This window comes from Papaver somniferum, unplaced genomic scaffold (assembly GCF_003573695.1).
Source record: "Papaver somniferum cultivar HN1 unplaced genomic scaffold, ASM357369v1 unplaced-scaffold_19, whole genome shotgun sequence".
In the NCBI taxonomy this organism is placed as follows: Eukaryota; Viridiplantae; Streptophyta; class Magnoliopsida; order Ranunculales; family Papaveraceae; genus Papaver; species Papaver somniferum.
The window spans coordinates 10,469,501-10,492,923 of record NW_020628818.1 but is presented as its reverse complement, the minus strand read 5'-3'; the positions used below and the strand labels follow the sequence as shown (position 1 = coordinate 10,492,923).

At 40.0% G+C, this 23,423-nt stretch overlaps 1 pseudogene; it reads right to left on the bottom strand.

Annotated features, from left to right (window-relative positions):
• LOC113338508 overlaps positions 1 to 23,423 on the bottom strand; it is a 55,982-nt pseudogene that overhangs the window by 15,397 nt on the left and 17,162 nt on the right.

Genomic DNA, 23,423 nt, shown 5'->3' with positions numbered 1-23,423 from the left:
AGCCCTAGTTTGGTCGCGCCCAAACAAAGCATAAACCCTAACTTTTGGCCGCGCCTAAACTAGGCCATATTAAATCCGTACTGGCCATGCTTTCATGCCATTGGCTACCAAACGAAGGGTTGCAATAATCAACGGCTACCCTTCCTCTCAAGATGCAAAATCTCGACCGTCGAAGGTCACCACGGAGCCGGAAAGTCTCCCAAGCTCAACTTGCCGAACAAAAACATGCTATATATTTTCCACGAAAACATTCGAGACATCAACACATGTCACAAACTGGGGGATGCTCATTGGGTATTGGTTTGGCGGTTTACAGCGTTCGGCGTACACTACGCCCGTTATAAGACAGTTTCATAAGGATGAGGCGGTTAGTAAATACAGGGAGTAATCGTGAAACGCTTTCTTTTATGGAACATTAATTCTAGGCGTTACCGGTTACCACCTCCTCCCATTTACTCATCCGTTTTCCATTTCTTACGAGACAAGAGTACGTTTCACTTCGACTTGTATAAATAGGTCTTACCTATTTCCACCGAACAACAAGTTCTGGTCAGGAGCATACAACATTCAGAAACTATTTTCTAGCTTTACATCTGTTAGCTTCCCACTTTCTGATACAACTCGTGAAACAACTACTCTTCCAGAATCAACTATTCTGGTCTCAACACTCTCTTCGCTTCCCTCCCAAAAACCAACCCTTCTCCTTCACTTTGTGACCGAAGCAAGTCCGGAACGGACATTTCTTGGTTTAGGACGGATATGTACAGATTGATCTCTCGAATCTAAAGTACTCCCTTGAAGTACATTGTTTAGGGTTTAAACTCATTTCTCACCCACACACCCGAAATTTGCAAAATCAGCAGAAATCGTTTTCACCCTCAAACAATTGGCGACCACAGTGGGAGGTTGATCTTTCGGTCACGATGTCAATTTGCAATCCTCGATCTTATACCTCGACCCAGACGTCAGGACAGTAAAATCAAACGATCTGTTCAGGAATCGACGACTCAGCTACTAGGCGGCTCGATTACCAGTCGTGACACGACAAGGAACAACTGGGGACTTCCGAGGGGTTAGAAACAAACGATCCGCCCAGGGATCGACAACACGACAAGGAATAACTAGGACTTTCCACAGTCACGGCGATGTTTCCCACAAAACTCGGTCTTACGTCCGGGAGATTCCTTTTTCACCAGAAGATCCAAAAACCGAGTAAGTCTTGCCTAGACAAAATACGTGGTTTACTACATCAGGTTTTCACGGGAATGATGAAACCAATAGCCATGTTATGTTTCATCTCATGCTATCTGTCGACAAGCAATGCTCACGATTTTGTGGCTTTGCTGGAATGTTTGCACCATTCGCAATCATAACCAAAAAGCATCGTTATTCTAAAAACAGTTCGTTCCAAATAATAATCCAAAACCCTCAAGGTAACATTTATCTGTCCAGAAGACAGAAATGCGTTCAAGGAAAGTTTTTCAACAATGGATTGCTCTTCTTGGCAAAAGCTTCTTTCTTTCTTTGGAGATCCGCCCTCTTCAACTTCAGCTTCTTAGACAACTTTTCGACTTCCGCTTTCTGCTTCTTCACCATATCCGCAGAAGGACCTTCGACTGTTTCGGCCAGTAACTTTTCAACCTCAGAGAAACCTTCAACGAACCAAGGAACATTGAACTCGAATTTTACGCACGTGTCACGATGGAACCTCCAGCTCAAGACTACATCCTCAGAAACAGTATTACCAGTCACATTGCACATGTCGTCAATCAAAGACAGAGCTTCCTCCACACACTTAACCAACGCAAATCGACTAGTATTTTTCTTGGTCGTGGAGATATGTCCATAGCTTTCCCATATCCTGGTGTATAGCGCCGCCTGTTTGGCTAGCACGCTAAATCCCCCGATCAACACATGATCCGGATGAGGAACCAGATGTGGAAGGTGGAAAGTGGCGTCCGCAACTGCATCAGCAACCGGCAAGGGATTCCTAACGACAATTGAACCTGCGTCCACTGGAGTACTCTCCATTGTCTGAGTCACAACGACGTTTTCATCTCAATCAACATCCATTTCAAGGTCGTCCGGTGCGGCTTTCACAGTTGGATACAAAGCTGTATCTCCACCAGTCTCCGTCTCAGGGCCATCTTCGGAAACGGCTTCCCCCAGTGATATCACGGATTAGATATTTTCCAAAAAGAAAGGAAGAGAGGAAAGATGAAAAAACATGCGGGAGACTCACTGATTCGCTTCCAGACCGACTAGATAAAGATTCAGCACTGCTGTCGGAAGAACTACTCTCGCCATCACTGGATTCTGAACTTTCATCCTTCTCGAGTTCCCCATCACCATGGATAGGCTCAGCACCGCCACCCTCCGTCTCGAGAATCGATGTTTTCTGACTAATTGCAAGTTTGGTAAAGGTGTTCACGCTGCTGAGACCCTGGGGAAGATACAAAGACGGATACTCAGAAAAGAGAAAAGGATATACGCGATCCAACTAAAATCAAGAGGAAAATCATACGTACCCGCATATTAGACGAACTGAAAGTCGGTAGGGTTGTCGAATCTGACTGGGACTGCACGTCTTTTAGACCTTCGCTCCTTCACTTGGGGACTATCTGCATTCGGTCTAACGGATTTTCGCTTGGTCGAAGAAGGATCCCTCAGCAGTGGGTGCTCCGCTAAAACCGCAGGAGAAGGCTTACCGCGACGGTTTTCTAACACATCATTCACGAATCCATGGATAGCGAGAAACTCATCCTGCCAAAATATGTTATATTTGGAGGTTGTTGATGGATTTAGTTTCGCGAGCGGAAAATGAAGACTTTTACCCGACACAAGAACCCTAGCACCGAGAGCAGCTGGCAACGAGTCTTCTGGAACAACCGGCTGACGAACGAGTGGTACCCCTTGGTCAAAACCCATATGCCGAGCCGCCCTATCGATATTGTAAGAAACTGCTTTGCAAGATCCTCGAAAGAAATACGGAACATGACTGGGCGTGCATCTTCGTATGAACACCATCTCTCCAACACTCATATCCTCTTTATCAGAAGACAAAGACATGATCGGAGCAGGAGCAAAGGTATTGATCTGAGTTATGGACGCATTCACCGGATCCCATGGACGAAAATTGACCATGTGAGAGTTGTCAAGGAATCCAACCAGGTTCGAACCAATCTTTGGGCGCCTATTCGACTAGCGTAGTATCCTAGAACCACCCCAAGACTCGGGAAGTACAGTCAATGGTTTTGGAGCATACCTTTCGATGTGCTGCCACAACCACACTTGGATAAAGGTGGCATGAATATACAAATCCACTTTCATGTAGCCATTTGAAACGCACATGTCCGCGACCAGATGATCCAAGTGTGTGTACATAGAACCAAGAAACAAGCCTCCAATAGGAAGAACGACACCTTTTGCCAATTTTATGGGAAACTTGATAAGTTCCTGTCTTATTTCCTTCTTACCAGAGCCGTCATCGAAAATATCTCTGGATAACCAAAGAGCCAAGAACGCTGCGACATGAAGTGTACTATTTTTCTGATTTGGCTCCAACTCATCAGGAAACCATTGAGACACCCACCAGCCATAGAAGAACCTCGTCTTGTTTTCTTTCCGAATGAATCCTTTTGATTTCGCAACCAGAGCGGCGCGCATTTCTTCTTCATTTGCAGACAACTTGACATCGAGGTTTCCTATTACGGGAAGGTTCAGCAAGACGGCCACGCTCTCTAAAGATATTGTCATTTCACCCCACCTGCATATGGCCGTGTGAGTGTCCGGACACCATCTGGAAATAAAAGCAACCAAGCCTGGAATATCTTTCCTAATTTGAAGCACTGCAGAAACCGCAACAACATCAATAATCTGCGCCTTGGTCAAACTGGCTTTTACACATTCCTGGCTCATCATTAATCGCATCCATTTCTCAAAGGGACGCAATGGACTCACACATATTTTAAAGTCAATGGGAGAAGAAGAATACTCTTTCCTCTGAAGACAAAACCTTATTACACCTCTAGGCCGAACTGACCGGGCCTCTCCTTCACTTACCGGACCAGTCAGAAGTATCGACACATACTTGGGATGATTTTTACTAATTGTGGCGGATGTTGTAAAGAACTTATCGTCTATATTTGGCTTGGGATTGCCAACATCTTTCGGTACGGCAGAACTTTTCTCAAATGACATCCTAACGAAATTCTCTCATGCTACTTTCACCTTCGAAATAACTACAATGGAACAATACGAAGAGAAATTATTACGGAAAGTGCATGGAAATTATTTTATCAGACTCAGGAGATCCATCCTGGACGCAAACCAATTTGTTGCAAAGTCATAATGCGCATGAGAAAAGAAATGGGGACTGACATACCCTGTATCACCACCTCATGCCAAGGCCATACCCTGCAGCAGGAAATTTGCGCTCGGACGAGGAGGCGCGTCCCACCATGGGAACAATACACACGACCACACCAGGAAAAGGGAGGAAACCCTAGGAGATAGGTTTTCATGGGAAGGGAATGACAGTTACTAGCTCATGCATGCCTACTTTGCGCAGTAATTGAGGCGGCCAACATTACTACAGTATTCACGCCTAAATGTTACTACAAGTTCACGCAAAGCATATTTACGGCTAGGATTCATACCAACACAAAAGAACAATATTTTTACAAGTTCATGCAAAGGTACGCCTACAAGGATTTGCACTAACACAAGAAAACAAGAAAAACAAGTTAAATAGGAAGTGCTGGAAGACATACTTGGGATTCGCTCGTCCGCTTTACTGTTACCACACGGCCAGAATAATAAAAAAAAATATAAAGGTGTGAAATAAAAGGAGAGGCAGGACCCCTTTTATAGGCGTGGTACTTGGGAGTTTGAATAAGGAAAGGACTTCCTATTTGAGTCAAGTAAGGAAAAGAGGCAACCGGGCCGGCGATGACAAATCACCATGCCAAGCTGTCCACGCATGCTTTGCCTCACCAAACCATGCCATTGCCTTGGCCCCACCACGCCAAGTCGTCCACATGCTTTTCCTCACCAAACCGCGCCTTTCCTTGGCCCCACTATGCCAAGCCGTCTGCGCCATTGCCTTGACCCCACCATGCCAAGCCGTCCGCGCCATTACCTTGGCCCCACCATGCCAAGCCGTCCGCGCCATGACTTGTCGCGCCAACACCAACAACTCGCCAAGCCAACGTCATGATGTTCCCTAACCCAGCCAAGGTGATACATGTCCAGACTAAGCCGACGATCTTCATCTCACCACTTCATGGTCTACACTATAAATAGAATCTACGCAATGCCGCCAAACATGAGGATCATGAACTCTCCTTACCTCTCGAAAAAGGTTAGTTGGACTTTTCTGACCATCTTTTCACGACCTGTCATTTTGATTTTTTTCCTCGCATGTCACCATCTTATGCTTACCTCGCAACAATGCTCATGTTCCGAGCTAAGCATGGGACTTAATGTTGATGGTGGTTTTTAGCTTAGGGTCAAAATCGTAAAACTGTACATCTGACATGACGTCACTATAGCCATTAGCACATTTATTGAATCAATCAGCATGCCAACGTAAGAATTACCGGGGTACCCTTTTTTTTTTACATGGGTCATGTTCCATGGAAGAACCCTTAACACTGACTCACATCATCTATGCCAAACCCTAATTCTCATGCTACCGCGCCAAGGCATACCAACCATGCCAGCCGCACCACTGTGCCAATGGCAGACCATGCCAGCCACACCACTGTGCCAATGGCATACCATGCCAGCCACATCTCCGCGCCAAAGAATGCAAACCATGCCATCCGCACCACTGTGCCAATGGCAGACCATGCCAGCCACGTCACCGCGCCAAGGCATGCCAATCATGCCAGCCACACCACTGTGCCAATGGCATACCATGCCAGCCACATCTCCGCGCCAAGGCATGCCAACCATACCATCCGCACCACTGCGCCAATGGCGTGTCATGCCAGCCGCACATCCGCGCTAAGGCATGCCAACAATGCTAGACGCATCACTGCGCCAATGGAATGCCATGCCAGCCGAACCTCCGCGCCAAGGCATGCCAACCATGCCATCCGCACCACTGCGCCAATGGCATGCTATGTCAGCCGCACCTCCGCGTCAAGGCATGCCAACCATGCCAACAGCACTACTACGCCAATGGCATGCCATGCTAGCGGCACCTCCGCGCCAAGGCATGTTGATCGAATTTTATATAGTGGTAAGAAGGTTGTCGTTCTGTCGGACTTGTGAAGAGTGATTTAAGATTTAAGATTATGGAAACTGAGACTATGGATTCCACCATTGACCAATTTTTAAGTGATTTAGTTAACAACAATATTTATGCAATTCATACGTTCAATTTGATTCTAATATATTGCAAATATTAGATTTCCAAAATATTAATTGTTAATCGCAAGTATGGAACATCAAGAGCTCTAAGATAAGCATGCACCATCAAGAGAGAACACAACTAATTAATCAAAATCTTATAATCAATTATTGTTCAGTGCAAATAATCATAAAGAACTTGCAATAATAAAATAATAAGAAAATACAACGCTTCCTTCATAATTCCAGCATGTGATTCTAGTTCCTCATTATTACAAAGAAAACTAAATTGAAGAAATAAAAGAAAATTGTGAAACTAGCTACCGGCTCACCGGATCTCCGATCACTCCCCCTGGCTTCCTGTTCTCGACATCAATATATAGATTTCAACAAAATCTAACTTTCCTCTTTTAATTCTCTTCCACATGTCATGTCCAATGGGAGTGTGACACTTGTCTAAGAATACACAATATCACCTAATAAAGACTCGCCACATGTCCGACCACTTACTTTTCTTTTCATGGGAAAGAAAATATTATATGAGCATATACTGATCTTATGTACGAGGTAAATACTCATTTTGTCAGTATCTCAATTCCAAAACAGATGTCATGTATTAATGTGGTGAAGTATATTTTATGCTCAAAATCAATCTTCTTTAGTTGCAAAAGATATTTAGTTTCCTTTCTTCCTCCACCATGTCGACATACCTCGTACGTTAATTATTGAGTAGGATTTTTCATTTTATGTGATACCTCCTAAATCCTTCGAGAACTAATCACCAAGTCCTTCATCCTAAAATCCACGAGACCAAAATGCCCGAGCATGTTAATTTCTTAAACCAACTTCAGCCCATCATCTCCTTCACTAACTTAAATTGGGCCTATCCCATTTAGATCCAAAAGTATCCACGACCCCTGTACTCCGTAGTCCACATTTTCTTCTTGGAATCCTAGTTTTAGCCGATTTTCTTGGAAGAGCCCATTTTATTCATTTACCTACAAAAACACAATAAATACCAAACTAAGCACCAACAATATATATTTTGGGTAGGAAATATGTACGAATTAGTCGCTCATCACATGCCAACCATGCCAGCCTCTCCACTGCGCCAATAGCATGCCATGCCAGCCACACCTCCGCGCCAAGGCATGCCAACCATGCCAGCCGCACCACATGTGTCAATGGCATGCCAACCACCTTGTTGCGCCATACCATGCCGGCCTTCCTTATGCGGCTACCAAAACGAAGGCGTGCGATGATCAACGACTACCCTTCCATCTTAGATGCAAATCTTATCCGTCCAAGGTCGCTAAACAACGCAGGGTAACCTTTGGTCCAAACCCTAGTTTTGGCCACGCCAAACCGTGCCAAGGCATGCCGTGCCACATGTGCCAATGGCATGCCAACCACCTTGTCGTTTCATACAATGCCAGCCTTCCCTATGCGGCTACCAAAACGAAGGAGTGTGATGATCAACGACCACCCTTCCATCTTAGATGCAAATCTTAGCCGTCCAAGGTCGCCAAACAATGCATCGTAACCTTTGGCCCAACGCCAAAACCCTAGTTTGGCCGCGCCTAAACCACGCCAAGGCATGCCGACCATGCCACATGTGCCAATGGCATGCCGCGCCATCCACCTTGCCGCGCCTAAGCCATGCCATGACGGCCTTCCCTTCACGGCTGCCAAAACGAAGGCGTGCGACAATCAACGACCACCCTTTCATCTTAAATGCAAATCTCATCCTTCCAAGGTCACCAACCAACGCATGGTAACCTTTGGCCCAACGCCAAAACCCTAGTTTGGTCGCGCCTAAACCAGGCAAAGGCATGCCGACCATGCCACATGTGCCAATGGCATGCCGCGCCATCCACCTTGTCGCGCCTAAGCCATGCCATGTCGGCCTTCCCTTCACGGCTTCCAAAACGAAGGCGTGCGACAATCAACGGCCACCCTTCCATCTTAGATGCAAATCTCAGCCGTCCAAGGTCACCAACCAACACATGGTAACCTTTGGCCCAACGCCAAAACCCTAGTTTTGGTCACGCCCAAACCGCGCCAAGGAATGCCGGCCATGCCACATGTGGCAATGGCATGCCATCCACCTTGCCGCGCCATACCATTCCAGCCTTCCCTATGCGGTTAACAAAACAAAGGATTGCAACGATAAATAGCCATCCTTCCATCTAAGATGCAAATCTTAGCTGTCCAAGGTCGTCAACCAACGCATGGTAACGTTTGGTCCAAAACCCTAGTTTTGGTCACGCCCAAACCACGCCAAGGCATGCCGGCCATGCCACATGTGACAATGGCATGCCATCCACCTTGGCGCGTCATACCATGCCATCCTTCCCTATGCGGTTACCAAAACAAAGGCTTGCATTGATCAACGACCATCCTTCCATCTAAGATGCAAATCTTAGCCCAAGGTCGTCAACCAACGTATGGTAACCTTTGGTCCAAAACCCTAGTTTTGGTCACGCCCAAACCGCACCAAGGCATGCCGGCCATACCACATGTGCCAATGGCATGTCAGCCACCTTGCCGCGCCATACCATGCCGGCCTTAGCTATGCGTCTACCAAAACAAAGGCTTGCGAAGATCAATGGTCACTTTTCCATCTAAGATGCAAATCTTAGCCGTCCAAGGTTACTAGCTAACGCATAGCAACCTTTGGCCCGACGCCAATCCCTATTTTGGTCGCGCACAAACAAAGCAAAAACCCTAACTTTTGTCCGCACCTAAACTATGCCATATTAAAGCCGTACCGGCCATGCTTTCATGCCACTGGCTACCAAACGAAGGGTTGCAATAATCAACGGCTACCCTTCCTCTCAAGATGCAAAATCTCGACCGTAGAAGGTCACCACCGAGCCGGCAAGTCTCTCTAGCTCAACTTGCCGAACAACAACATGCTACATGTTTTCCATGAAAACACTCGAGACATCAACACATGTCACAAACTGGGGGATGCTCATTGGGTATTGGTTTGGCGGTTTACAGCGTGCAGCGTACACTACGCCCGTTATAAGACAATGTCATAAGGATGAGGCGGTTAGTAAATACATGGAGTAATGGTGAAACGCTTTCTTTTATGGAACATCAATTCCAGGCGTTACCGGTTACCACCTCCTCCCATTTACTCATCAGTTTTCCATTTCTTACGAGACCAGAGTACGTTTCACTTCGACTTGTATAAATAGGTCTTACCTATTTCCACCGAACAACAAGTTCTGGTCAGGAGCATACAACACTCATAAAATATTTTCTATTTCTCCATCTGTTAGCTTCCCACTTTCTGATACAAGTCGTGAAACAACTACTCTTCCAGAATCAACTATTCTGGTCTCAATATTCTCTTCGCTTCCCTCCCCAAAACCAACCCTTCTCATTCACTTTGTGACCGAAGCAAGTTTGGAACGGCCATTTATTGGTTTAGGCCGGATTTGTACAGATTGATCTCTCGAATCTAAAGTACTCCCTTGCATTACATTGTTTAGGGTTTAAATTTGTTTCTCACCCACACACCCGAAATTACCAAAATCAGCAGAAATCGTTTTCACCCTCAAACAATTACCAAGTGTAATAATTAACCAGATCAAGACTCAACAGTAAGATGATCATTCATTTATTTTAGAAGAAAAAGAAACCACATACAACAAAGACCACTTCGTCGAGCAGAAGATATCTTTTAGAGAATCATGTGCATCCTCACACGGTCTCAAATAGGACGCACAACTGTAACTAGTCAAGTTGTAATATGATGAGCATTTTTCTCATCAAGGGTGTTGACATTCTCTCCTTTTCCTTCAACACCAGAGAAGTCAATAGACATACTCTCAAGAGAATCAATAAAAGGAGGACAAGAGGTACCTGATGCTGCTGCCTTCCTTGTCTTCTTAATGGTGCACTTGAGTCTATTTATACTAATTTTGAGTTCCGAAACACGATTGTTGATGTGAATGTATTCAGGAACGGTTGACACTTTTGATCCAAAACTTTCTTCAGCCATGGAAGAAACGTTTGAAGTTTTTTTCTTTCGTAGAAATACTTTTCTACTCATTGGATTATCAAAATAGCCGTACGTCCTTGTAGCCTTATTCCTTTTATAATTGTAAAAAGGATTTTTATTATCATTATAGGCAAGAATTGGCTCATCACAGCACTTTACTTGTCTGAATGTTGAACATTTAAAACTAGTGATATCAGAAACATGTTTGATTACTTCCTTAGACATCCAGATAAGAATGTTCTTAAGATAACAACTGAATGGAATGCTATTAACCGTTCCTATATGAGCAGTCTTTGGAGGTTGCCTCGTCGCATATTAAGGCACTAAGACAGTGATGTAATAAATTTTCAATTTAGATTTGATTGTTAGAAGCTTTGTGTTTTCTATGAAAAGGGAAATTGAATTGTTTGCTCTTTTATTTTTATCTTAAGAATTAACAGCAGTAATATTTGAACTCCAATGCCCCATGGTTCCATGAAATTGTTCAAATTTGCTGCACGAGAAACCTTAGGCCCATAAATTGGATTAATAATCCGTTACACAATTCTACTCCATTGGTATTACAAAAGGGAAAAAATACTTGATTTGAGTAAGATACAAGGTTTAAGTACTGTTCAGTTTGTACTCAGATCCTTGATTAAAAAGAGCTCTATTCAACCATGACTTCAAGTTTGATAGGTCCATCATGTTTTCTCCACACTCTTTAATCTGTTTCATTTAAAACCAAAGTCAGTCTACAAAACATGACAACAAAAGGAGTAGGAGGACAAATTATTTGCAGGTTAAGGAATGTTCACTTACATTAACTGTGAAAGTAAGCACTAATCTCTCAGGAGATGTTACGAAATTCGAACTTTGCACGTCGATTGAAGTTAATGAATCAAGAACTTTATACAAAGATACTGCAATGCCTTCTCCTTTGTTGCATGCTAATCTTACACAAAACACACCTTCTTCTACTTGGAACACATCCATTTTCAAAATTTTCTTGCAAACTTGATGCTTTTTTATATAAGGGGTCTTTTTTGGATTTTCAACTATGTTCAAGCAACTATCTCCTTTTTTAGTCGATGATGATAATTCGAGTTCTGCAATTTCATTTTGTAGTTTCTTAGCTTGCTTTTGTAAATCTTGAACATATGATACCGCATCTCCTACGATTGATGCCTTATCCATCTGTATAAGTAACCAAATCAGAGTTTAATACAATTGAAACAGCAATACACACACGTGTAGCTAGGTTGTTAGTAAACTATGATATGAGAAAAGAGAAAAACCTTGGTGATGTTAGGAACCAAAGCACGTAAGGCGTAAAGCTTATGTTTCATTCGAACTCTTCTCGTCCGTTCAGAACTTAGTATTCTCGTGCTATCAAGGCACGAAGAGCTCCTCTTTGAAGATGATGATCGTGGAGTTGTAGTTGTATTTCCGGACCAATAGTCGCCTGCATCATTTTCTCCATTTTCCGTTTCATCTAGTAATCCGTCAATGTCGAAGGCACCAGATGATGATAAAAAATTAGGATTGGCTGGTATTGGATCAGAAACAAGAGTAGCACTAGTAGTATCAGCGGTGGGGTAACTGAATCCAAATAACTCTCCCGGAGTGGGAAAGAATTGGTTATTATCATATGTAGCACCATCATTGAAAAACATAAGCTCATTATTAACTTCTTGTTGCTGATGACCATTACCATAGTAATTTGGCACGAAAGTCTTTACGGGTTCGACAGTTTCTTCTCTAATTTGATCAATGAGTTCCTGGAAATTCGTAGTGTCGAGAAAATCATTAAATTGATCGAATTCAAATGCTTGAAAATATGCAATATCCATCGCTAACTAGTTAGTTTCTTTTCTTTGAGACGAGCATATGTCTACTAGTAGGATCAACCAAGTATTTGAATGTGGTAGCCGTTGCCAAGGTAATTTCTTTTTTTCCCACTCTTTTTATTTTGTCTATCACTCTTACGTACTTTTGTGAATTGGGGCACATTACATGAAGTCAAGAACTATATTAATAGGCCGCAAGTATGAACAGAATAATTAATAATTTTATGGTTTTCAATATGATAAATTCTAGCTTCGCCTAGTTAAGTAGTTACTATATTGGTTTTTGATCAATTTTTATAATCAAATTGTTCCGAAATGATTAATTTTTTTCACAATTGTAGTCAAACACTATAGATTTTGGAATGTCCTTATTTATCCTCAGCAACCTCGAATCACTTGATAACTATTTTTTGGGGTGGATGTATGGAGCATTTTCCTACATGGACATCCCTGATTGTTTTTGAGTAGAAAACTTACCCAACTGAAAGCAAACCATCAAGAAAATCAGCAATGAAGTGACATATATTCTTTTTCTTCTTATGTTTAAATTTGACTCACTTTTTTTCACCTTTCCCGTCTTAATTTGTTTTATCCTGACACATAATATTTTTTGTCCTGATTTACTTTCTTTTATTATCATTAAACCGAAAGAAGACGTGTACATTAAGAACCTATTAATCGGTTTTCCAATGGTTTTTGGTTCGGTTTCAGAGGTCAAACCAAACCAAAACCAACACTATCGGTTTTCCACTTTCTACACCGTAACCAATCCATTAAGAAATGGTTCGGTTTGGTTTCTTTCTAATTGGTCTGGTTTGGTCCGGTTCCAGCGGAAAACCGAAAACATGTTCAACCCTACTTATTTGGGACGTCCACCTTCCTACTGGACCCACTAGCAAACCACGAATGGACCCAAAAAATGAGAGTGTCTACCACGTGATCGACTCACTCTTTCTCATGCATCCTCGAATGCGTGGCGGACAGCAAATCAGACTATCAGACCGATATAATGGCATTAGGAGTAGTACTTATTGGGCTAGGACAGGTTCTGGATCTGAGCTTTCTGGGCTTATACACGAAGTCATTCACTCTCATTTAGTCATTCTCATTGTCATTGGTTCATTTCTTGAAGGGCTTACTAAAGAACGATTTATTGGGGACCAGTCTTTTTTTGGGACCATTGTTTTATTTTGGATAAAGACAATAGAAGTAAATCTAGGTCACCCTATATCTGATGTTTACATTAATACCTAAACTACCCTAATAATTAATTTTAGGTTATGATTAGTTAAATGATTTAGTTAATAATAATTAGTGAGGTTATATTAAAAGATGTGTTATGATTATTAGATGAGTAGAATTTTAGAAAGAGTAAAGTTAGAGAAGATGAAGGAAAAAACATGGAAAATAAAAAAAAATTCTAATTCACTAAGTTTGGGTATTCAAGTGATGAAAACTCATCTGATTCTTCATCTCCATCCTCTCCTAAAGTATTTGTTAATATCCACAATGATCCGGATATGAGTTATTTCTTAGATGGTGATTTTATTCTTCCCAAAACTCAATCTCAAGATGAATATGATGGATTTTATCAACCACAACCGGAGGAAGAGTATTTGGGTGTCCAGGTATGCTCCAAACTTAGATAATGTATGTTGAATTGGTCAAAACTTTCCTAAAAATGTAAATTTTTCAAGTGGATTTGGGCTAGTTTGGTTACACTATGTCAAGAACAGCTAATCGAACTCATCTGGAAGTGCAGTTCGGTTGCTTTATCTATACACGGAAGTAACCGAACTCACCTGAAAGTGTTGTTCGGTTACTTTCTCCAAACACGTAGGTTACCGAACTCATATTTCAGTGTAATGTTCGGTTGATTCATTACAAATTAACAAACCGAACTTTACGTAAAAATTAGATCTAACTTAGTGTACAAAGTTCGGTTGGTACGCAACCAATAAATAACTGAACTTACGTAAAAATAAGAATTAACTTAGTGTACAAAGTTCGGTTGTTTCGCAAACTGCATGTTTACGAACTAGATAACCGAACTCTACGTAATATTAGAAATTACTTAGTGTATTAAGTTCGGTTGTTTCGCAAACTCGAAATAACAGCGTAAATAACCAAACTTAGGAAAAAAAAATCTGAAGTTCCAGTGTAATGTTCGGTTAGATAGATAAAATAAGAAGTAACCGAACGTTTTATTTGTTACTTGTTCGGTTATATGTTAACTTTTCTTTATAAACCGAACCTTGAGTTCGGTTATTGCGATAAAGTTTACAATTAACCGAACTCTAATGTAATTCCAATTGATGTTTTTACATTTCTTGTACATGGAAAGCCAACCTATACCAATGGATGATCAACCTTCTCCGGTTAATATTTTGTTCGAAAATACATCTCATCACTATGCTCATGAGTTGGTATTTGACTTACCTATTGATGCGAAGAATTGGGCTAGAGAACATGCTAAGAGAGTCAATTGCGTCCTAGTTTTGAATGGAAAAGAAATCCAAACTCTTTTTGAAATGGTTTGTGAGAGAAGTGGAGATCCCGATGTTAGTCAAAAGAGGAAGGGTTATGAGTATAAAGAAAAGACGACGAGGAAGAACACAACATGCTCAAAAAAATTAAATTCCCGTTCAAGCTAGTATTTAGCAAGAGCAAATTAACAAAGAAATGGTTTCTAGCTATGGATAAGGTGGTAGGTCGTCATAACCACCCTCGTCCGGAAGATCTTGAAGGACATGCAATGGCCGCAAGGCTCACTTCTCAAGAAATGGGAAAAATTACTAAGTATAGGAAAATGAGTATTCCACCTACCGTTATGCTTCGCTTATTAAAGGAAGATAACCCGGATAACGTATCAGGTTTTCAAACCATTTACAATGCAATTGAGACAATTAAAATGAATGAATGGAAGGATAGACAAGTAATGCAACAATTATTTTTTTTTGGCTCAAGAGAAAGGCTACGCGGTTCAAAAGAAGGTAGGTCCTGGAGAAGAAATAACTCATATCTTCATTGCTCATCTGAAGAGTGTTCAATTGGCTTAATCCTTCCATGAATTTCTTATAATGGATTGCACTTACAATACAAACAAATACGAGATGCCATTGTTGAACATTGTTGGTCGTACGTCGACGAAGTCACCGTTTACCGTTTTTTTTTGTTTTCTAAAGGACGATCAAGAACCAAGTTACACTTGGGAGCTACAACAAGTGAAGGCGATCTACCTAGATGATGATATCCTCGGGGTTATCGTGACCGACAATGAGGTAGCATTGATGAATGCAATAGAGAAAGTCTTCCCATTGGCACATAATATGCTTTGTACATTTCATATATGGTGCAATGTGATGAATAGGTGCAAGCCTCAACTTTGTCCACCTAAGAGGATATGATTGGAAGAGATTAGTAAGCTACCGGAAGATGAACAAGCGGATGCAAAAGAGGCATTCGATAAACAATATACCATAAATCATACGAAATGGGTTGCCTTCTCCGGGGAATGGGAGGCATTGACTTTGTCTGTTACTGAACATATTGGACAGAGTTCGGTTATAAAAGAACAAAACATAATGGGAAAAACAGTAAAGTTCAGTTACATGGAAAATTTTGTTTTTCTTTTGAAATATGGGTAGAGTTTGGTTACATGACAGTTTCAAAATTTTTTGCGAAATAACCGAACAGATTAGAAAACATTCGGTTGTATGGGTACTAAACATATAGGAAAAAAAAGAACAGTTCGGTTACATGGCAAATTTATTTTGTTTTGTAATACGGGTAGAGTTCCCGTACATGGAAATTTTAAACATTTATGCGAAACTACCGAACAGAGTTGCTAGAGTTTGGATATGTGGGTACTAAATATTTTGGGAAAAACAAAACAGTTCAGTTACACGGAAATTTTATTTTTGTTTAGGTGATATGGCTAGAGTTCGGTTATATGGTAGCTCAACATATTTTTTGCGAAACAACCGAACTCATGAGTTCGGTAACCTAGTTTTAAATCCTATAGAATCGAACTGTTCTTCGTGTTCTTCATTTCATGGAGTTCGGTTAAGAAACTAGGGAAACAATAAAACACGTTCTAACCGAACTCAATACTGTAACTTCCATTTGAACCCTATTTTGACGATTTCTAATCAATTGAATCGATGAAAATTAAATTAAAAATAATGGGTTTGTCATGAAATACCTGCGAATCGGTCCCATGGCAGACTCAGGGTCGTTCTTGCGACTGTTATGCCGAATTAATTGTTCACCTTCCGGTTCAAGTTCTTCCTCAATTTCATTTGCTTGATTAGCTAGATTTCCTAATGGTGGACCTGTTCCTGGGAGTCTTTTGGTTAGCTTTCGACGAACCATTTATATAGTTGATTGACTAATCGACGATGAAAATTTTATGAATCGACGATTAATCGATAAAGACGAGTTTGAAACGAAGAAGAAGAAGAGAAGAAAAAAAAAATTCTCCCAAAACGAGTTTGTGCGGCGGGTAGGGTAAGTCTGGTTTTATGTTTTTATTAATAGATTCAATTAAGTTAAATTTATATTTTGGTAGTTATTAGTTTATTTATAATCTAAATTAGGGTTTGGGGACAATTTAGTAAAGTATCGGGTTTAGGACATCCCTTACAAGTATAGGGTAGATGGCCTTATAAAACAATGCTCCCCCTAAAAAAAGGCTGGTCCCCAAAAAATCGTTCTTACTAAAAAAAAAACAATAGACACCCAAAACTAAAGTAGTGAGTGAGGTAAGAAGTGCCAAGCTGGTGCAGTGGGTTATCGAATTTGGCGTAGTTACCAAAGTTTGTACGATTACAGGGTTGTTTTTACTTAATACTAGTAGTAACTGTTTGTGAAATTTGGTAACCCCCTATAACAACTTTTTATAAAACAAAAAACTCATTTCTAATTTATCTGCGGATAGTGCATTCATAAAAACATTTGGAACTGATTCCTTTTTTCCGTTATTCTCGTTCATATTTGGTCAAGTACATTTCAGTTAAATTCAAATTCACGTTCTCTCTTATCAATGTTTTGGGAGAGTATACAACAAGGTCTATATTTTTTAGAAACTCATAATATCTAAAATGTATCTCAAGGAAAGCACATCATTGTTCAGAGGAATAATTGAATTTCATCGCTTCCTAGTCAATAATTCACCAACTTCCATTTTTTTAATGTATTTTAACCTTCTAGTTAGTGATTTTATTCATGCTGAGAGAAAAGGTGGGAATCTGGGTTTTCTTTTCTTTTTGAAAGAGAACATATTTATATTGAAAAAGAAACTTCAATGATGGATACAAAGTTCAAAGGAGTGTTAGAGTACTGCTCGGTCGAACTCGCAAGCGTTTCTATCTCAAGCTTGTTTGTCAAGTTTAGTTGATCAAAACTATAGTCTTGATTTCTAGTCTACTAATAGATATGTCTCGGATTAGGATAGAATGTGTAGTTGAGATTTAGACTTCACGACGTTCATCGATTGAAGACGAATATCTACTAAGGAAAGCTTGGAGGAAATTCATCAACAAAAGGTATGTGGAGACTAAAACTTATCTATCACTCAGAAGTCTATTCTATTCTATCTCCTAATGAGACTAAGTCGTATAGCTATATATACTTTTATATTATACCCATTTGATATTTCGAGCTGAGTTTATCTCGGTTATCTATTTCTCGAAATATGTGTTTGGAAGCTTTTTCCTTTAACTATATTCATCATTACTCATGACGAGTTTAGTTGGAAACAAATTTTGTCAAAAGATGATCATGTGAATATTGCCTTGAAACATCTTACATGATTTGTGTGAGATAATCATTTGAAAGTTTCGTATTGATCATTCGATCACTTGAAAATTACTTGAAGCTAATAGTTTGTTAAAGACAACTATTGTCGTCTTCTAAGGATGTTTCAATGATTGAAATGTGAGTTTAAAACAATTGACCATGTATCGATACAACACGGTATGAATACCTAGTATGCGAATTGTATTATTCTGATTTTGGTCCGGGAACCTTGTTTGCGTACCTAGTATGTGAACGGTTCTACCTGAGTTAGATCTGGGACTGTTGTTTGCTTACCTGGTTTGCGAATGGCTGGAAAAGCCAAGGTCCGGAGCTATTGTTTGCATACCTGGTTGGCGAACACAATGGTTTAAGTTTTTAAAATTGGTTAAGTATGATTCGCATATTCATGAACTAAACATTTATCAATTAAGGAATGCAATCTTTGCAAACTGTGACTTAATGTTCATGAATTTATTCTTGTATAAGTACTTTGTACAATTACGAATCAATCCGATTTTGTTTCAATTGGTTCGTATATATTTCTATGAGATAGTGAACAATTGAACAACTCTATTTGAAAAAAAATTAGATTCATTTGATTATCTTTCATGATTGATTGATCATCATATTTGATCTAAAAGTGTTAGAAAATATGGTTAATAAAAAATCGGGGGTCTAACAACCACACCCAATATTTCGATTATCAAACTATCCTCAGAGCCGGCAAAACTACCTTGTTGTGTTGTTACTGGTAGAGCCGTCTATTCAGATAGGAAAGTACCCTAATTAGGTGAAATCTCTTACGACCGCTCGTTTAAAGACTTCTAGATAATTGCAGTATTATTAGTTTTCGATTGGATTTGATTGACTAACGGTTGTTGAACTTTGATTGCACCTAGTTTGTTTATTCTTGGGAATCTTCTCTTCTGATATAAGATTAACTCAAACTAGATCGAAGTATCGACGGGATCTTTAGAACTGTTTGTAAATCTAAAGACGTCTTGTGATAATCCATTGTTAACAGACTCCTTTCTGTGCGTGATTGATCACAAGAGATTTAAGTTGTGGTGTGCATGTTGAAAAAGTGGGGGTACAACAACCTCACCCAATATTTCGCTTAGCAATCTATATGGACTAACTCCAATATACTTTCAAGAGAATCAACTAGACGCAATCTTAATAAAGTATATCAAAGAGTTATATCTCTCTTTCTTGATTCAATTCTTACTCAAGCAAATAGAAATCTGCGAGTCTAATTGAATAAGAGAAATCACTTTAACGGTACCAAATACCAATGTCCAAGTATCAATCAATGTAAATCAACAACCAAAGGTTGGATAATCTAATCAAATGCACAACCTGTGATATTTCAATTATATAAAAAAATATATTGCGGAAAAGAAATAACATAGACACCAGAAGTTTTGTTAACGAGGAAACCGCAAATACAGGAAAACCCCGGGACCTAGTCCAAATCGAACACACACTGTATTAAGCCGCTACAGACATTAGCTGATGTGATTTGTAGATAGTGGTAAAAAGTGATTCGATTCTCGAACTTGTGAAGGATAACTTTAGACTTAAATTCAAAACTAAATAGAAAACCCGCTAATAATTATAACAAACACCGACAAAGTTGGTATCAATATTAAAAGAACACTGAGGCTAAGATTCCACTATTTTCCAAGTTCAAAGTGATTTGGTTCAAATATTTATATTCATGCAATTTTCTCGTTTAATCTGATTCTAAAATATTGCAACTAATAGATTTTCAAAAGTAATAATTGTAAATACCAAGTATGAAGCATCAAGAGTCTATAAACTAAGCATACTCCATCAAAATAGATCACAATCACTCAAATAAAAATCATATTCAATAATAGTTCAAGGCAAATAATCATAACAATAATTGCAATAAATTAAATAAAATAGATTGTACCGCTTTTTGTTGGAAAAATAGCTTCCTCTATCGCCTAAGCAATGGGGTTTAGATCCTCATATTATTCACGTTCTCAAAATAGGTGTTTATAGCTCAAAAGTGTGAAAAACAAGAGAAAACTAATAAAGCAAACAGTTTGCAACGCTAGAAAGGCGTTACAAACAGACTGTTACAATGGGTTTCGAACTGTTACAGAGAAAAGATGACAAGCTTGTGATATATGAGATCTGTTGAACATCGATACTTCTGTTGTCCAATGTTCTTCGGCTTCTCTTCTTCACCAACAGCAGGTGAATATTCCTGCAACTTCACCTACGCTTCTCTGCTCCGATTCTATCGACTCCCAAACTCTAGACCCTCTTTTCTTAATACTCCTCCAAGACTATATATACACCACAGTCCAAGAATATTGCTTCGAAATCTTTTTTCTTTCACCAAAAGACTCGGGATTTTTCCTTTTTCTCTCTACTTACGCGTTTACAATAGGAGATGAGTTATTCCAAAGGTAAACTCAAGTCAGAAGAAAAGATATTCTCCCTGATTTCCTCCATGTAACTTCCATACTCCAACCAATTCTCTTTCCCTGTTTAACCGAGAAAATATTAGACTTCCCTTTCCTTACGATTCTAAAACAGTATCTTCCCTATTTTGATTAAAACCTTCTTTAGTAAATACAGGATGCGATCCTAGATGTACATATACTCTCTTCATATATCACGTATCTTCCCAAATCATCAACAGACCCGACAAAGTTTCCACCTCCTGTTTTATCCAAAACCCATGTAGATTTCCTTTTTTCACGTAACGGAAGTCATTACCAAGCCTGTGTTGTCCTAACAGACTAATTCGGACTCAATCCAGCGAGAAAGTCCAATAATAGCTCGCTTGAATCTTTCTCAGAATTTCACGCGGTGGCTGTAATTTTTCCCGCCAACTTTGAACTGTGAAGAAGAGATGTCCCCTAACCTCTGATGGGGTGTCTTTATCAGCTGGGTGCCCTGGGGTGCAAACAACAAGTGGGTGTCCCTTAGTAATTAAGATGCCCCTTATCCAAACTGAGAGTCCTAATAGTAATTTTTTCCCACGAGCTCAAATACCACTTTTCGAGCCAATTTTCCCGCAAAAACTTATTTCTCCAAAAACACCTACAAAGACATAAAATAACCAAATAAATACAAAATCGAGCACTAACAATATATACAATTGAGATCAAAATAGACACATAAACGCGTCTATCAAATACCCCCAAACTTATTATTTGCTAGTCCTCGAGAAAATCAAATCTAGAAAATAAAATCCTAACTCACTGTCGCAGGCATCGTCGGTTGCATTTAGCGTATGCAATAAGCCTTTAAACCCCTAGGTGGCCCTAGTGGCGGAGTGTTGTCTCCGTAGGGCTTACCAGAGGTATACCCACAAAACCTTTATACTCCAGACCCTAGCTGTCTACACAGAACCTTGGAAGGCACTAAAGAATCTCCTTGATTGGCATACTTATTGACTACAGGAGGAGGTACCCTGATGCGAAATTCCAATTGATGTACACGAGTTCGTACTCAAGCATACTAAAATTCATATAAAGTGACAGAGCTCTACTCAGATAGTCGCACCCAAACTCAGAATCAAACAAATCACATGGATAGATTAAGAATATGGATATAGAAAAACATAGATGGTTTTGATGTTGACTAAGGTGAACGGTGTTTCTCATATCTGTCTGAAGGCCACTGCCATAATGAACCTATCCTAATGGACTGAGATACCGGTCTGACTAATATCAACACACTGGCATATACAAGGGTACCAATGGTCGATAATCCTAACTCTAGGTCAACACAACTGGTATATACAAGGGTTCCAGTGGTCGACTTTATTGAATTTATTCCAGTTGGTCTGGTCTCAATTTTTTTTTTATGGCTATCTCAATCACTTTATTTCACCCTAGCAATGGTAACAACTTGAATCGTGAGCCCCACCTAATCACTTAGAGAAACATATTTTAAAAATAAAAAAATTAAAATAGATTTGAAAAGGACTCAATGAGACATAGCGAAACTACCATGTTATTTCTAACACCTGAGCTCTATGCTTTTATGAATAGACTCTTTAGATGTTTTCATATAATCAGATTGGTCCCTCGACTCCTACAACCAAAATGCTTCCATCCACTTAGATTGGGTAGTTCTATCCTTAATAAGGATAAATTTCTAGGCCCTGGAGTTTATTTGTTGCAACAAAAAGGTAACAAAAAGTTCTACCCCACCCCCAAACTTAAATCTAACATTGTCCTCCATGTTTCTAATTAAAAAACAGTACCAAAAACATAAGTAACATGAGGAAATAGTAAAGAGAGAAGTCGGAAAGATAGTACCTGGGTGAACTGTAACCAAAAACCTACAAAAATAATATAAAACATACAAAATCGCCTCGATGACCAATCAAGGTAAACATGGTCCTCCAGAGGGACCTCCTCAACATCACCTGTAGAAAAAGGCTCTAAAAAGGGCTTCAATCGCTGACTGTTAACCTTCGAAGAACTAATACCATCTGGTGTCTCAATCTCAACAGAGCCATGAGAAAAAATAATACGGACCACAAAAGGACCGGTCCATCGAGAGCGCAACTTCCCGGGGAATAGATGCAACCGAGTGTCATATAGAAGAACTTTTTGACCTGGAGAAAATGACTTTCGTAAAATATTCCTATCATGCACAAGTATCATTTTGTTCTTATACTCCTTAGCACTATCGTATGCATCTCTAGGAATCTCGTCCAACTCATTGAGCTGGAGCTTTCTTTGAGCTCCTGCCTTGTCAAGTGAAAAGTTTAAGTTCTTAATATCCCAATAGGCTCGATGCTCTAACTCAACAGGCAGGTGACATGCCTTGCCAAACACTAAATGATTAGGTGACATTCCAATGGGTGTCTTAAACGCAGTACGGTAAGCCCATAAGGCATCAGTAAGCCTCGAAGACCAGTCTTTCCTATTTGGATTAACTGTTTTCTCTAGAATACGTTTAATTTCCCTATTGGAAACCTCTACCTGACCACTAATCTGAGGGTGATATGGGGTTGCTACTTTATGGGTAATATCGTATTGTTTCACTAAAAGAGCAAACGGTCTATTACAAAAGTGTGAACCTCCATCACTAATTATAGATTGCGGCGTACCAAAACGTGTAAGTATATTTTCTTTCAAAAACTTGACTACGACCCTGTGGTCATTCGTTTTACACGGAACCGCCTCAACCCACTTAGACACAAATTCTACAGCGACAAGTATGTAAAGATAGCCAAACGAAATAGAAAATGGACCCATAAAATCAATGCCCCGCACATCAAAGATCTCAATCACTAAAATAGGGTTCAAAGGCATTATTTTTCTACGGGAAATGGTTCCTAACTTCTGGCAACACTCACAAGAAACACAATGACTATGAGAATCTTTAAACAACGAAGGCCAGTAAAATCCACACTGCAAAAT